The 16254-nt window shown below is 35.0% G+C and overlaps 1 pseudogene; it reads left to right on the forward strand.

Moving 5' to 3' along the window:
* The first annotated feature begins 8047 nt into the window (after positions 1 to 8047).
* On the forward strand, positions 8048 to 8473 carry LOC149247751 (linoleate 9S-lipoxygenase 2 pseudogene; annotated as a pseudogene).
* Positions 8474 to 16254: the final 7781 nt, after the last annotated feature.

A 16254-nucleotide genomic window follows, 5' to 3' on the forward strand; every position in this document is an offset into this window, starting at 1 on the left:
CTCTCTTCCTCAACTATGCTTGATCCTTTCAAAGTCAGATCACTTGGTCTTTGAAATCCAGGTACATGTCAAAGCATCCATTTCAAGCCTCCACATCATTTTCTCTCTCATCTTGATGTGCACATGGCTCCATTGGAAGTATTCTTATACTTGAAAGTGATTTTGGTTTTCAAGTAGGGTAGGGTAGAAGAAGAAGAAAAAATCTCAGGTGAAAACCTCCTTGGGGCCGCCTTAGATTGGCTCATTGATTGGAAACCTCCATGAGGCGGTCAATGGGTTGGGAAAAAAGAAGAAAGAGAAAAAAGAAAAGATCCTAGTTTAAAACCTCCTTTGACATGACATGCATATTTCGTATTACTCCAAACTAGTTCAACTTATAAGCATACGTTTTCTTAAATATGTCTAGAATCTTCAAAATAAATGACCACATTCTCAAAGAGTTGGTCACATGGAGAGTCAATGTTTTGATTTAGATCTTGATTATGGGAAGAAAAATAACCTATCATTAAAATTTTGAATGCAGAAGTAGATTAGGAAGACAATTCATTATGGATGGATAAATTCTTAAAGATGGAATATATAGGTAAAAAAGTTGCATAATACTTACCACCTAGTCAACTAAGAGGTAAGGATATAAAAAAATAAGAAAATGAAAAATGAAGAAGCTATTAAGCAATTGCTCTAGATGATTCTAGGCATAACCTAGATATAACTATATATGTTTTGTGGAGTAAAAAATTATATTCTCCACACCTTAAGAGGGTCTAGAGAAAAACAATAAAAATAAATTGTCTTAGGGGAGGAAGTAAATTATTAAGGTGAAGATGGTTTCTGGTAATCCAAAAATCATCACATAGTTCAAGTCAAAATGGTTAATAGTAAACCCAATCCCAATGGAAGATGGTTAGAGGTCAAGAAAACAATAACCACCAAATTAAGTGAAAATGGTTATTGGTCAATTAGGAAAACCACTAACTAAAGTGAAGATAGTTAGTCATCAGGTAACAAAACCACCAAACATAAATAATCCAAATCTCCAACTTGGATCCTTACAAGAATGAAACTTCTCTCTTTGCACCTAACAAGGGGAATCAGATATCAACATCATCATTCAAATTCTAATCAGTTTATCAAACTTAAATCATCATTTGGGAATTCAAGCATAACAATTGGTCTCGTCAACAAAAAATCAACAACCATTTCAGTTATTCATTGGGAATTTTTAGACATATCAGTTGCTCACTTTATTATATTTAGATATTGATGTATTTTTTGTGATATCTTTATCAAAGATTAGGCCGGCAATTTTATATTGAATATGACAAAATTGATTGGTAAATTTATTCATACTTGTGATTGAGGGGGGGAACGTTATACTACAAGTCCCCAAACAATCACAAAGACCACGAGATATGAGTTGTAAACCTTATCTTTTGTGAGTTGTTGTCATGATCCACTAATGAGTATTTAATGAGATCTAGAATAATCCATACTATAAATTCATATCCTCAAATGAATACAATGAGTTGAATATGACATGAAGCCTTTTCCACCAATTTTGGTTATGTCTAGCCTATGCTCAATTATTAACACTTGAATCCATGTATTATACTGATTTTCAAACTATATTGATATGATAATTGGCATCACATTTAATTTTCATAATGTATTCAAATCCTATACCTTCCATAATTTCAATTACTTTGTTGTTTTTTCTTGGACAGTCTTGGCTTCACAAAATGTCAAAAGAATTAGTTATGGGTTATGGTGTAAATAGTAAAATGATAGTGGAAACTCAATACCAAGATTCACAGTCATGAATGTACAACTCTATGAAACTTTGAAATGTAAATAATAGACATCAAGTGAACACAAAAAAATGATTTCACCTCTCTTTTTTTCATGTTCATATTTTTATGTCTCTAACAATATCAATCATGTTGATTCATATTTATTTTTTTGCATTAGTAATGTTATATGTCTTTTTAATATAAGTCATGAAATAATTATAATATTGGTATATTGTATTCTATTAATATTTGTGAACATTTATTAACATTACAAACATTTGATATGTAGTTCATCGACTTAGTATGTAGTTCATGGGATCCTACTATTATTGTTAGATGCATCTATGCATTATAGTTATTATTATGCTACTAAATCATATTCCATTTCATGCGAATAGTCATAAACTCCAAAGATTAATGTTTAATGTTTTGTGCAGAATGTGGGTATGGAGTGAAAACATCAACAAAGCAAGACGTGTATAGCTTCGGAGTGGTGTTATTTGAGATGGTAAGCGGAAAGCATCCAGCGGTAGAAGAGGGACGATGAAGAATTTGTGCATATCACTGCGCGGGCCGCGAAGATGGCACAGGAAGGGAGGATTGATGAAATAATTGACGAGGATTTGAGAAGTAGCAGTGATTATAATAACGCGAAGGATGAAATAGTGAAGATAATGGAGATTACCATACTTTGTAGTCGATCTGTTCCCAATCTCAGGCCGCCGATGAACGTAGTTGTTGAAATTTGAGCAAACTGCATCCCCTTCACAAGTTGGTCCTCCCTCACTTCCGCAACACCATGGAGATCAATCGATCTGCTCGTCAGTCGTTAATAAATGCAGGAGGCATAATCGAGCAATGCTTTACCAATGGCAAGTATTGCATGAAAATTTTGGCCAAAGCATACATGGATTGGAGATTCAACGAGCAAGGACTGTGTTGGTGTACATGCACTTAGACTAGCTGTGTTGGTGTACATGCACCTAGATTAGCTCCAGTTAACTTATTGCTTGCATGTGGCACATGTACACATTAACATAAAATAAAGCACACTTAGCTTTAGTTAGCTTTAGTTATTGCATGTACAACTAAGCTTAACTTAGTTGCTTTTATGTATTTATTCTAAAACTAATATTGTAGAATTAATTTTCATTCTTTTCTCAATTCTTGCTCGCTTCCTTCCTTCTCTTGCAAGTTGTTTATTGTTTTGCAGATCTAGATCTGTGTATCTCAAAAATCTTACATGGTATCAGAGCACAGGGATTTGTTATCAGTGCACAAGCAATTTTATTTGCACGTTCAGAAGATTGAAGCAACAACAAAGAATGGAGTCTAAATTGGAGTTTCCACAATCGGCAATTCTCACTCCATATAATTATTTCGAATGGAAGCCAAAGATTCAACTTCATCTCAGAAGTAGAGGCTTATTTCGAATAACCATGGAAACGGAAGTTGAACCAACATCGGCAATGGAGAAAACAAGATATTTCAATCGCATGGACGAGGCCTTCGGCATCCTATGTTTATCTATTTCTTCGGAACTGCTATTTCATGTTGAATCATGTTCAACTCCAAATGAAGTATGGAAAATTTTGGAAGGATTGTTTGGAAAACAGGATGAAATGCAAGGTCACATTCTCGAAAATGAGTTAAACTCATTAGATCCGAGAAACTTTGAGAACATTCAAGATGTTTTCACAAGGTATAAAGCCTTGTTGGTTCAGCTGAAAGGATGTGGGATCGACAAATCCAAGCAAGAAAATCAGTTGATTCTTTCCATTTTATCAAAACTTGATCCAGAGTATGCAGTATTCATCTCTACATTCCACACAGTCAGATCTGCAACTGGTGCAGCTTGGAAGATGCCCTCACTGGATTCTTTTATTCAGTCTTTGATGCATGAGCAAGATAAGGTCATCAAAATGGGCACACTTAAAAATTCCGAAGCACATGCACTTACTGTGCATGCAAAAGGAAAGGAAAATTCCAAAGACCATCAGAAAGGAAAAGGGAAGAAGGATCCTGATCCAAGAAAGGGAGGACATCCCAAACCCCCTGATGGATCATCTGGCTCAAAGGAAAGGAAAGGAACGAAAGGGAAATCAATGTGCAATTATTGCCACTGTGGTTTTCATCCTGAATCTGCATGCATGAAGAAGACTATAGATCTTATGGCGCAGACACTCCAGCAACACAATCTTGGAGACCACATTCCTGAGAATGCTAAGAAGAAGTCTGGAGAAAAAGCACCAGATCCAAGAGGTAACGGGCATGCTTTGATTGCTCTTCATTCTGCACCACAAGAATGGATCATCAACTCAGGAGCTTCACATCATATGGCTTCTTTAAAGGAATCCTTTTCTTCTCTACATGCATACTCAGGTCCTCCCATTCTCATGGGGGATAATTCTGCAGTTGCAGCAACTGGACAAGGAAGAGTGCAATTCGAAGATGGAAGTTTTGAAAATGTCTTGCATATTCCAAGGCTTTCTGTGAATCTTCTCTCAGTGTATCAGATGACACACACAGGCAGCGGAAGGAAAGTGGAATTTACCCCAGATTCCGTGAGCATTTATGACATGCAAACCAATTTGAAGATTGCATCTGGCAAGGTAAATGATCAATCTCGTCTGTATGCATTTTCTAATTTTGTTCCTCAATCAGATTCTATTTTGCTACCTACGCATGCAAATGAAGAAAGTAGGATTTGGCACGAGAGATTTGGGCACTTGAATTTCAGATATATGCAACAGCTTAGTAAGCAAGTGATGGTCAAAGGATTTCCAACCATTGAATTTTCAGATGGTGTTTGTAATGGATGTGCTCTTGGAAAGCATCCACAAGAAAAATTCGAGAAGGGGCATGCATGGAGAGCCTCTTCACCTTTGGAACTTGTACACAGTGATCTCATGGGTCCATTTCCGGTGCTTTCAATGAGCAAACCAAGATATGTGTTGTCATTTATAGATGATTACACGAGATTCACTTGGGTTTACTTCTTGAAACTCAAGTCTGAAGTTTTTCAACATCTAAAGATTTTCAAAGCGCATGCGGAAAATCAGTCTGGAAAACGCATCAAAATACTCCGCATAGATAATGGGACGGAATATGTCAACAAAGATATCAAAAATTTTTGTGATGAAGCAGGCATACAGTTGCAGCATACAGTTCCTTACACTCCACAGCAAAATGGCGTGGCTGAAAGGAAAAATCGATCTTTGAAAGAGATGGCTAATTGCATGTTGCATGCAAGATCTCTTCCGTCGAAATTGTCGGCCGAAGCTATTAATTGTGCCTCATACATCCAGAACAGATCTCCTCATAAATCTGTTACTGGAAAAACTGCTTTTGAGGCTTGGACTGGCATGCAACCTGAAGTTAGCCATTTCCGCATTTTTGGATCTCGAGCATGGGCCCGCATTCCTCCAGAGAAGAGAAAGGCTTTGGAGCCTCAAAGCAAAGCATGCATGTTTGTTGGATATTCTGATGAAGTCAAAGGGTACAGATTGCTTGATATCCACACTGAAGAGCTCTTTATTGAAAGGAGTGTAAAGTTTGACGAAGATATTTCACATGCACCAGTAGATGAACTTGTTACCAAATTTTCATCACCACTCATTGATGAGTATGCAGATGAAACTTCAGACCAGCATTCTGATGAAGATGAGTCTTTTCTTGTGACCCCTGTTAGACCACCAGTTGTTGAACATCGAGATCATACTTCTGCATGTAGTTCGGAAGATTCTCGACCACCTTCAACACAAAAATGGCACAGCATGAGTGATATCCTTGATGATCCTGCCTCTATCCCTCTGTTTGAGGAAGATCCGCAAGCACTCTTAGCTATGGAGCCATCCATGCCCATGCATGCTCATATGATGCATGGATCTGATCCACAAACTTATGCAGAAGCAAATGGGCATCCTGAATGGGAAGCCGCCATGGATGAGGAATATAACTCTCTCATTGAGAACCAGACTTGGGATTTGGTTCTGCTACCTTCAAATCGCAAACTTGTGAGATGCAAGTGGGTTTACCGTACCAAGAAAGCATCAAATGGCCAAGTTAGTCGATATAAGGCACGATTGGTAGCAAAAGGTTTTCAGCAAGTACATGGTGTTGACTATGATGAGACTTTTGCTCCAGTGGCAAAAATGGATTCCATTCGGCTAGCTCTCTCCATTGCAGCAGCAAGAGGATGGGAGGTGCATCATATGGATGTGAAGAATGCCTTTCTTCATGGTGATCTCGAGGAGGAAATCTACATGGAGCAGCCACCGGGATACATGCAGAATTCATCTCTGGTATGCAAACTAAAGAAGTCTCTCTATGGCCTCAAGTAGGCACCTAGAGCATGGTATGCAAAGATGGATTCTTATTTGTTATCTCAAAATTTTGTACGTTGCAAATCTGATTCCAATGTTTATTTTCTGAAGAAAATTGACTCCTTGTTGATCATAGTACTCTACATAGATGATCTTTTGATAACGGGTAGTTCAGCTTCTTGCATTACTAACATCAAAACTGCATTGCATAAGCGGTTTTCTATGACAGACATGGGCTTGCTAAATTTCTTCCTTGGACTAGAGATCCATCAGCGTGATTCTGGCATTACCATTTCTCAACCAAAATATGCCAGAGATCTTTTGGCACGATTTCACATGAGTGACTGCAAGCCAGCAGCCACACCTTTCTTATCAGGGATAAAGCTTGAGAATGGCAAAGACACACCATTGGTTGATTGCACATTGTATCGCCAGCTTGTGGGAAGTCTTCTTTATCTCACTCACTCCCGTCCTGATCTCTCCTATGCTGTCGGAGCAGTTTCCAGATACATGCAGGAGCCACATGAGTTACACTGGAACGCTGCAAAGCGCATCCTTAGATATGTCTAGGGGACAATCACCTATGGGATTCATTATGCAACCACTTGTTCTTTGAATCTCATCGAGTTCACAGATTCAGACTGGGCTGGCGACACCATTGATCGCAAGTCTACTTCCGGTTATGTACTTAGTTTGGGATCCGGCCCAATTTGTTGGTCAAGTAAGAAGCAAGCTGTCATTGCTTTATCATCAGCAGAGGCTGAGTATAGAGGAGCAGTCAATGCCACTATTCAGGCAATTTGGCTACAACATTTCCTATCTAAGCTTGGGATTAGTGTCCATCATCCAACTGTCATCTGGTGCGATAATCAAAGTACGCTAAAGTTTTGCAGAGATCCAGTGCAGCGGCAGCGTACCAAACACATCGAGATCCACATGCACTTCATTAGAGAACTCATTCATGATGGGATCATTGATCTTCATTACTATCCTAGTTCCGAGCAGATTACTGACATCTTCACCAAGACTTTTACTGAGCAGAAGTTTCGATTCCTGCGAGATCGTCTCGGGGTGAAGGACACGACTGCCTAGCAGTTGTCTTTTCTCTACTTTTGCATTATATTTTGAGGGGGGGTTTTCTTCCCACTGGGTTTTCCCTCTTTCCTCCTTTTTATGCATTGTATATGGGTACCTAAAATGGCCGTGTTGCCGGGACTCATTCATTTTGCATCACACTCACCTAAGTTATGCTTAAGGGGGGGTGTTGGTGTACATGCACTTAGACTAGCTGTGTTGGTGTACATGCACCTAGATTAGCTCCAGTTAACTTATTGCTTGCATGTGGCACATGTACACATTAACATAAGATAAAGCACACTTAGCTTTAGTTAGCTTTAGTTATTGCATGTACAACTAAGCTTAACTTAGTTGCTTTTATGTATTTATTCTAAAACTAATATTGTAGAATTAATTTTCATTCTTTTCTCAATTCTTGCTCGCTTCCTTCCTTCTCTTGCAAGCTTGTTTATTGTTTTGCAGATCTAGATCTGTGTATCTCAAAAATCTTACAGTTAACGTAGCGTAGTAATATGGGTGGGTTGTCTAACTCCAGGGGTATGCAAATGGTGGTTTGAGGCTCCTCATAAAAGATTATCCGTACGCAGTGGATGGGCTCGAAATATGGGCGGCTTTGAAATCTTGGGTATCTGACTATACATCGCTGTATTACAAGGACAACCAAAGTGCAGAGAGCGATGGAGAAATGGAAGCATGGTGGAAAGAGATCGTGGAAAGAGGTGGGTAACGGAGATAAGAAGCATGGTGAGAGAGGATGGTACAAGATGAAGACAGTGGAGGATTACCACACTCAGTTGGATTGCTTCTGCTCACCACGTAGCAGTCAATTGTGGGTAGTATAAGTATGCAGGATTCATGGCCAATCACCCCAGTACGACGCGCGGGCTTATTCCAGAGAAAGGATCCACAGAATACTCTGAATTCCTTGGTGACCCCAAAGCGTATTTCCTGAAAATTGTGTCGAATCCAATGACAGCCGCCACTACCATGGCTGTATTGGAGCTTCTATCCAAGCATTCCAGCGACGAGGTTTACCTGGGGCAAGCCTCCCCTTCTCATTTGACAAATGACTCCCGCGTAGAAACAGCCTTCCAACGGTTTCACTCAAAGCTACTTGAAATCGAGCAAAATATTAAGATTAGAAATCAAGATCCAATCTTGCCAAACAGGCGTGGCCTTGCAATCATTCCCTACACGCTCTTATACCCAGGCACTTCAGATACTCCCGTCACTGGTGCTGGGCTTACACTACGAGGAATTCCCAACATCGTCTCCATGTGATATTATTTATGTCCTAGACTCTTAAGTATACTACAATATTGAGGTGCACTAGTTAGTTTAATATGTTTGTGTGAGTTATGTCCCTTCCAAAGAACATTGAATATTGTGGCACGCTATTGTGTTTTGAATATTGTGGCACGCTATTTTTATTATGTTTTCAGTCAATATATTAGTTTTTTCAGAGGCTCAGTCAATATATTAGTTAACAGCCATATATTCCGTCAATATATTAGTTAACAAATGCGAATGCATTCTGTTCTATTGTGTTGTGTGTCATGGTGTTAATGTTTGGTCTTCCTTTCACTATATTCTTTATTTTAGAAATTTTGTTGATTTTTTTATTTTATTAATTTAGTATATTGTCTTTTATCATCAAATCGAATCTTATTTTACTAATGTAATAGATTTATGGATTTAATAGATTATAGATTTTGGATTTAATAGGTTATTTTGTGAATTAGAAGGTGTTCAATTTTTAAATTTATTATTAAAAAATGAAAATTACTGTGTTCATAAATAGTATGGAAGAGGTGTTGTAATGTTATTTAGATAATTTTGATTTGGTCAAAGTAAAATAAAAATAAAAATAAAAATTGGGGAGGTCAAATTATTTAAAATAAAAATAAAATAAAAATATTATGTCAAACTAATGCTTATAAATAGTGTGACGGTAGTTTAGTTAAAATTGAGGCCATGGAGTCAATTTATCCTTCGCTGTTTTTGGGGTCCAAGTTTTGCCAATTGTATTTTTATGTAATATAGCATATTTAAAGATGTGAAGACTCCATTCTAATTTGCATTTGCGCCTTGAATAATATATATATATATATATCTATATATATATATATATATATATATATATATATATATATATATATATATATATATATATATATATATATATATATATATATATATATATATATATATATATATATATATATATCGCCTAGATCCATCTTAACTCCATATCTATCAAGCTTCGAGAGGGATAAAAAACTCTTGAATCCCAAAAATGATATCTAATATAATGCACTGCGTAAACCCCCATACTTGAATTCAAAAAGAGTCAAGGGATCTCTACTTGAATGGTTCATGAGGCACAATACTTGCTAAGGTTTTGCAAATGGGGTAGCAAGGTAAGTGGGCTTGATTGTGGGGAAAACTCCACAGTTAAGCATGCTTGAGCCAGAGGAGTTCTGGGATGGGTGACCTCCTGGGAAGTCCTGGTTACCGGGTGCAAGCCCCGGAAGTGATGATTGATGCTATGTGATTCATTTCATTAGTTTCAATTCCACTTCTTCACCCCTGTGAGCATCACCCGATGCAATGAGTGCTAAGTGAACTATTCAAAAATCATGAGAAATTAGTTAGTTACGACTACCTCTCATGGAAATGGTCATACGTGAATGACTTACTTAACACAGTTGAATCCCAAAAATGATATCTAATATAATGCACTGCGTAAACCCCCATACTTGAATTCAAAAAGAGTCAAGGGATCTCTACTTGAATGGTTCATGAGGCACAATACTTGCTAAGGTTTTGCAAATGGGGTAGCAAGCTAAGTGGGCTTGATTGTGGGGAAAACTCCACAGTTAAGCGCACTTGAGCCAGAGGAGTTCTGGGATGGGTGATCTCCTGGAAAGTCCTGGTTACCGGGTGCAAGCCCCGGAAGTGATGATTGATGCTATGTGATTCATTTCACTAGTTTCAATTCTACTTCTTCACCCCTGTGAGCATCACCCGATGCAATGAGTGCTAAGTGAACTATTCAAAAATCATGAGAAATTAGTCAGTTACGACTACCTCTCATGGAAATGGTCATACGTGAATGACTTACTTAACGCAGTTGAATCCCAAAAATGATATCTAACTCTTGAGGTGCAAACATTTCCTCAAGTTTTGCACTTCAAAAAGAGGTTTGCGCCTTGAGAGATTTCATCCCTCTCAAACACTTGATAGATCTATAGTTGGATCTAGGGTGGTATATGTAAATGGAGTAATAATTAACAAATAATTGTGGTTTTTTAAATTTTAAATTAATAAATTATGTATGAAGTTTTATATTCTATTCTTTCAAAGCATATGTGATAGTTTTATTCTTTAAGCATAGGAATAAGCATGCATGGGTTTTGGTTCCCAACTCCATTATAATATAAGCTTAGAAAAGGAAGCCTTAACTCATAAAATAAGGGACAAAGCAAGGAAATCCAACCTCAGGGCAACTAGCCCGAGTCATAGGGAAAAAAGTGTAATTGGAAATCAAAGGAGGACATTCGAAAGTGGTGAGTTCCACAAAAGCCCCTAGCACAACATGGAAGAATAATGCCCAAATAAATTATTTTTCGTTGAATTTAAAGAAAAACTAACTCACTTTAGCCAAATTTTTATTTGGAACATGATTCAAAAAACAGATTATTGATGTAGAGCCCAGTAATATTGTTGTGACTAGAAAGACCCAACTAGAAGATTTGGAGGAGGGAAAGGTGTCTCTTCCATTCACGAATGTGCATCAAGGATCCCTCTCTACATTTCATTATTGACAGTGAGAGCGAGAACATCCTGATCTCAATCAAGGTCACTAACAGATTGAAATTGTCGAGAGTTCCATGCCCCCAACCATGTACTATCTATTTTTTAAGCCTAGAACAAGGCATTCATATCAACCAACAATGTCGCCTATTGTATGGCATCAAACCCTGCAAAAATGGTATAGTTTATGATGTTTCCCCACTTGAAGTTTGTGATTTCCTTTTAGGTTAACCACATCTGTAGAAAATTCATGTTGTTTATTAGTCACGACGTCCTATTGTCATTGATTTTCTAGGATGTCGACACTACAGGGTACCATAGGTAGCTTTGACTATTGTAGTTTCATTGATATCCACAAAATAGTGTCATAAGGTAATCTCTCAGACCGAAAATATTCTCCTACTTATGGTTCAAGTAGAGGGTGAATAGAGGGTCACTGTGGCCACCACAACTTTGACATAAGGCCTCTCTACACAACAAAAGAATATGGAAAAGGTTGTAGAGGCATATAGAGATGTTTTTGCTTGAAGTATGAGGGTGCTTCCACACTATTAGTTCAAACATTTAGTTGACTTGATACATGCTTATTTAATTAATGGCCTAATATATAATTATGTTTCCCACTTATACACAACTTTCAAATAAGGCCAGTCCAAGAAAAACTTAGAATATTGTAATAATTCAAAAGAGTTTAAAATAATTAAATAAACAATATACAATTTGAATCAATTAGATTTCCCAATAAATGAAGCTTGCGCGTGCATTTTAGTGAAGCAAGGAAATTTTGGCCTGCTTCACAAAAATGCACACCTAGCCTTCATTTCAAGGACAAATTGAACGATTCAACTTGGAAAGTACTTTTTTACTCATAAGTAACATTAATACAATATAATATTTTTAATTTTTCACATATATATTTCTATTGTTTAAGAATACTCCAAATGGAATGGATTTCAAAGGGCAAAAGGGAGGACTTATGTGCCTCAAATAAATGTACACCATGAATGTTTGGAGACAGGGTGATGGATTAAGAAAAATCAAACTTGTATTTTAATAGTTGAAACTTGTAGTTTCTTGTTTGAAACGGTGTAAGTAAGGGTGGATGACCTTATTTTAGGAGTAATTAGGTTTAAATGTTGCTGAGGGATAGATAAAGAGATAACACCTAGGGTTTGTAGGGCCTATTTTAGGGTTTTTCTATATTGTACATATTTTTTAGGGTTTTAAGTTTAATATTAGGTGAAGTGGCCTAGTTAGGGTTTGAAGATAAATAGGTAAGGAGAATGGAGACAAATGCGACTAGTTCTTATTTTGCATTTGGAAATGAAGTTTAAGTAAAGATATATCAATGCACAAGTGTGTAAAATATTTAAAAAAACAATCTACCATTTGAATCTATCATATTGACCAATAAATAAAGTTTGGGCATGCATTTAGTGAAGAGGTAATTTTGGCCTGATTCACAAAATTTCATGACCAACGTGAGTTTCATGGAAAAATTGAATGATTCAACTTAGAGAGTACTTTTTTACTCATAGGTAACATTAATGCAATTAAATATTTTTTATTTTTCATATGTATATTTTTGTTGTTAAAAAATACTCCAAATTGCATGGATTTCAAAGGGTAAATGGCAAGGATTTTGTGCCTCAAATAAATGCACACCAAGAATTTTTGGAAATAAGGTCTAAGAAAAATCAAACTTGAATTTTAATAGTTGAAACTTGTAGTTTCTTGGTTAAAACCCTATAAGTAAGGTTGGATGACCTTATAATTTAAATAGTAATTAGGTTGAAATGTTGCTGAGGGATATATAAAGAGATAAAACCTAGGGTTTACAGAGTTTATTTTATGGTTTTTCTATATTGTATATATTTTTAGGGTTTTAAGTTTAAGATTAGGTCATGTGACCTACTTAGGACATTTATTATAAAAAGGTTTGCGTGTCATTTTAATGTGAAAAATATATTTACTATCATTTATGAATAACCAATTGCATGATGGAAATTTGATCAATTCTACCCGTGAGAAAGAAGTGATGGCCATCTTACATGCCATCAAAATATTGCACCCTTATTTTTAAAAAATGTTACTTCTAATAAACTATATCTTATATCTAAATATTAAATTTAAATTTTTTATTTTGTGTCTAAGAAAATATAGGAGTAGATCTACTATATTATGTCCTAGCCTCTAGGTATACAACTTGAGGTGCACTATTTTAATATGTTTAAGTGAGTTATGTCCCTTCAGAAACACATTGATTATTGTGGCACACAATTTTTATTTTTATTATGTTTTGAGTTAATATATTAGTTAACAAATGTGAATGCATTTTGTTTTGTTTAATGGTGTTAGTGCTTGGTCTTCCTTTGACTATAATATTTATTTTTTGTTGTTTTGTTAATTTGTATTTTATTTATTTTATTAATTTAGTATATTGTTTTATGGTGTAATTAATTCCTATTTTACTAATCTAATAGATTTGTGGATTTAATAGATTATTTTGTGAGTGGTTGTGTGTTATGTTTGATTTTTAAATTTACCATAAAATTTTCCAAAGTTGCTTTGTTTATAGGTAGTATGGAAGAGGTGTTGTAATGTTACCTATACATTTTGACTTGGTGAAATTAAAATTAAAATTATTAAAATTAAAATAATTAAAATTAAAATAAAATAAAATTGGCTAGCTCAAATGATTTAAAATAAAACTAAAATTAAAAAATCATACCAAATTAATGCTTATAAATATTGTTAGGGTAGTTTAGGTAAAATTGAGGTCATAGAGTCAATTTACCATTATCGGTTTTTGGGGTCTAGGTTTTGACAACCCATATATATATATATATATATATATCTATATATATATATATATATATATATATATATATATATATATATATATATATATAGATATAGATATATATATATATAGTAAGCTATAGTCTATTAAAAATTATCTAAATGAACAATTACATATCTTATAAGAAAAATTGCATGGCCCTTTTGAATCACCATTAATTTGTCTCGGCTTAAGATCTAGCTAATTGTGATTTTCTCTTAAAAAAACAATAAGGCTAAAAATATACATGAGCATTTGCATGAGAGTTTATAAATATACATCTACATGCTTTATTCCCAACTAGAATTCAAATAAAAAATATATATACCACGATGAAAAGAGGTTTGATGAAATGAATAACCAATAACACAAAGTTCCAAGAATGATTGAATTCTTTGAACTGGACCACCTGACGAAAGGTGTCGCTACAAATGAAATGAACATATAGTGAATGAAAGATAAAGAATACCCAATGAGGTGGTTCCTAAATCTTCATCCTCACAACCAAATCCAGTGACTTGTCAATCACTTTTTAATACAAATAACTGCCCCCAAACAAACTAGGATTTCAAAGCCTAAAAATTCATTTAAAAACTCTTTCTTCATGAGAGTAACAAATCCTCTCAAGTACGACCCCTTTTTATTAAAGGAAAACAAATACCTATTAAATCTCATAAAAAATGACACAAAAAACTCAAGAGCTCTCCAAGTTCTGAGTTGCTATATATATATATGTGTGTGTGTGTGTGTGTGTGTACATACATACATACATACATACATACATACATACATACATACATACATACATACATACATACATACATACATACATACATACATACATATATATATATATATATATATATATATATATATATATACATATACATACATACATACATACATCCATATATATAGATATACATACATGCATATATATATATATATATATATATATATCTATATATATATATATATATATATATATATATATATATAACACAAAAGAACATGGACAATATTGTAGAGCTATATAGAGATATCTTCGCTTACCCTATGGGGTGCTTCCAAACTAATAGGTCAAACATTTAGTTGACTTGATACATGATTATTTAGCTAATGGCCTAATATACACTAGTAGAAAATGAGAATTTAGTGACTAGGTGACTAAAAAAGAGTCATTGAAACTTTTCCAAGGGAAATACTACCAAAAATGAGCAGTCTTTAGTGACCCAACTAAAAACGGCTAACATAACCAACTAATTTAGTCTCAGGTTAAAATATATAATTAGCTAATAAGTAATACAACTAAAAATGCCTAACATGAATGACTAATTTAGTTTAGGAACACAAATATGACTACCTAAAAAGTACTAGAATAATATGAATCAATTGTTTATGTTAGTCATTTTAATTGTGTACAACAAGATCCATTTCAATGAAAGTAAAGCCACTAGGAACCACGATGTGCAAAAAATCCAAGCCCATAGGAAGAGCTCTCCATTGTTAACATATAGGTCAATATAATATCAATGAAATACATGTGTTCGCTACCATCAGCATAATGTGCATGCATGTTGCCATCAATGTAAGATACATGCCTTTCACCCTCAATATGATACACAACTCTATCACCATCAACAGAAAACACATGGAAACCACCATTATCAAAATACACACCCATTACCATCATTGGAAGGTTGTTACATTGTGTAGGATATTGTTCCTTTCAAGAAGGTATACGAGGTTGACTTACAGTGAAAAGAACATAGAACGTGAGAGAATGCCTTTGAGCTTGGTTATAGAAAATACATAAAAAGAATCCAAGTGACATTTAGAGGTGTTGTGGCTCTACTTCTCCCTTGAACTAAATGACTTCCTCACTTTTCTTTGAAATCAAGAAGCCTTATGCAATCTGTGGTTGGAACCCTACAAAGGTTTGAGGTAGGTGCCATGGACTTGACAAGGAGATGAGTGACTCTCTTCATCTTCATTATCAATCATGTAACCATTTGTATCACCCTTATCAATATTCATTATCTACATGTAACTATTTGTATCACCCTCCAATCCAAAGGTGAGAATGAGATCATTGGTACCTTGCCAACCTCAATCAATAGTTGATTCACAAAAAATTGTAATCAATAATAAATTCATGAATAACTAATATTTTATAAGCAAGAATTGAATATGAGTGAGGAGAATAACATCTTCCCTTTTTAATCTCTCAAAATAAAATTAATATTACAAAGACAAAATTTCCATTTTATATTTAAATAATGTTTTTATTATTATTAGAAAATAAAAACCCACCTCATCAATTATCCAATATAGGATAATTAGAATAAAAACCACATTTAATGGTGGCTCACATTCCAAATTCTCGCCATTTTATTTGCAAAAC

Source organism: Pinus tabuliformis, chromosome 7 (genome assembly GCF_031772625.1).
Source record: "Pinus tabuliformis cultivar Carrire ecotype Pingquan chromosome 7, CPIR1, whole genome shotgun sequence".
Lineage (NCBI taxonomy): Eukaryota > Viridiplantae > Streptophyta > Pinopsida > Pinales > Pinaceae > Pinus > Pinus tabuliformis.